A 1,313-nucleotide genomic window follows, 5' to 3' on the forward strand; every position below is an offset into this window, starting at 1 on the left:
AAAATTAGCATACAGAAATCAAACGTGTTTTTATACATTAACAACGAAGTTTCAGGAAAAAATAAACAAATAAAATAATCTCAGTTACAATAGCGTCAAACACAGCAGAATACTGAGGAATAAATTCAACCAAGGAAGTGAATGATCTACTCTCCAAGACTACATTACACAGCTATAGAAATGAAAGCAATAAGATACTGGCATAAACAACAGGCACATACACACTAGTCGCACATCATAGAGAGTCTGGATATAAACTCACACACACAACAGTCTACTAATTTTTTCACAAGAGTGCCAAGAACAGACAGCACAGAAAGGATAATCTCCTCGCAAAATGCTGTTGATAAAAGGGATTATCTATGTGCAGAAGAATGAAACCAGAACTCTATTTTGCATCACTCACAAAAATTAACCTGCAATGGATTAAAGACTTAAATGTGAGTTCTGAAACCATAAAACTCCTAGAAGAACCTTTAGGGAAAAATCTCCTTGACATCGACCTTAGCAATGACTGATAGCTTAGATAAAACACCAGACACAGGGACAGAATCTAAAGTAAAGAAATCAGACCACGTCAAACTAAAGAACTTCTAGGCAACAAAGGAAACAATAAACTGAAAAGGCAGCTACAGAATGGGAAAAAGTATTTGTCATCCACATATCTGATAACTAGTTAATATCCAATTATATGAGGAACCCATACATCTCCATCACATAACAGTAAATAATCCACTTAAAAATGGGCAAAGAACTGGAAGAGACATTTCCCATAAAAGACATACAAATGACCAATAAGTATATGAAAAGATTCTCAGCATCACTGATCATCAGGGAAATGTGAATCAAAACCACAGTGAGATATCACCTCACACCTTTTAGGATGGCTTTTATCAAACACTAAAATAAACAGAGATAACAAATGTTGGCAAGGATTTGGATAAAAGGGAACCCTTACGCTTCATCGGGAGGGATGTGAACAGGTAGAGTCACTCTAGAAAACATAATGGAGTTTCCTAAAAAATTTAAAAGATGATGATGATCTGGCAATCACATTCTTGGGGACATATCCAAAGAAGGTTAAATCAATATCTCCCAGAGATGTCTGCACTTCTACGTTCATGGCAGCACTGTTCACAGTAGCCAAGACATGGAAACAACCTAAGCATCCATCAACAGATAAATGGATAAAGAAGTGGTGGTGTATACGTAGAATAGAATATTATTCGGCCATTGCAAACATAAGGAAGTCCTGACATTTGCGACAACGTGGATGAACCCAGAGAACATTATGTTGCCTCAAACGAGCCCGG

The sequence above is a fragment of the Rousettus aegyptiacus genome, unplaced genomic scaffold, assembly GCF_014176215.1.
Source record: "Rousettus aegyptiacus isolate mRouAeg1 unplaced genomic scaffold, mRouAeg1.p scaffold_m13_p_9, whole genome shotgun sequence".
Lineage (NCBI taxonomy): Eukaryota > Metazoa > Chordata > Mammalia > Chiroptera > Pteropodidae > Rousettus > Rousettus aegyptiacus.